We start from the raw sequence: 630 nt of genomic DNA on the forward strand, positions 1-630 counted from the left end.
CCGGAACTCCCGACCCCCGGGGGCTATCCATGCGGGGGTGGTCTCATTCGAAAGAGGGCCTCGAGACGTACACTCGATTCGCGTTCGAGAGGGTTCCTTGAGCTGAAGAGATCCCCCGAATTTGGTGCGGATTTACCGCGCCGTTACGGCGATATGGCCGTTCAAAGTTTCAGCACGATATATCGAAAAAGCGTCCCCGCGCGAACCTCTACCTCCGCCAGCAGGACCTCAATTTCAGACTCAGTAAAGGTTTTTTTTATTTTTATTTTTTTATTTTCTCTTTGTGCTCATCATTCTCAAAGTCAGATATTGGCGTGTGCTCTTTTATATGGTAATGATATTAATTAGGGGGTGTTTACAAGGCGGAAATCTGACGCCAGTCAGCTGCACACAATTTCAAGATAATTTGCGATTTATAAATGTCACATCTGGAAGAGAGGCGTACGCACGTGTTTTTGTGCGCACGTTCGTTTTCTCTGAATTGCACTTTTGAGAACAGATAGGATACAGATTAGGGATGGGCGATATCTTATCGTTTGCGATATACCGGTAAAAATTCTCCACACAATAAGAATTTGTATTCCCGCGATAATAACGATAAAGTCTAATTGTTGACATTTCTGTGTGCGA

The sequence above is a fragment of the Sinocyclocheilus grahami genome, unplaced genomic scaffold (assembly GCF_001515645.1).
Source record: "Sinocyclocheilus grahami isolate Dianchi unplaced genomic scaffold, SAMN03320097.WGS_v1.1 scaffold133.1, whole genome shotgun sequence".
NCBI lineage: Eukaryota > Metazoa > Chordata > Actinopteri > Cypriniformes > Cyprinidae > Sinocyclocheilus > Sinocyclocheilus grahami.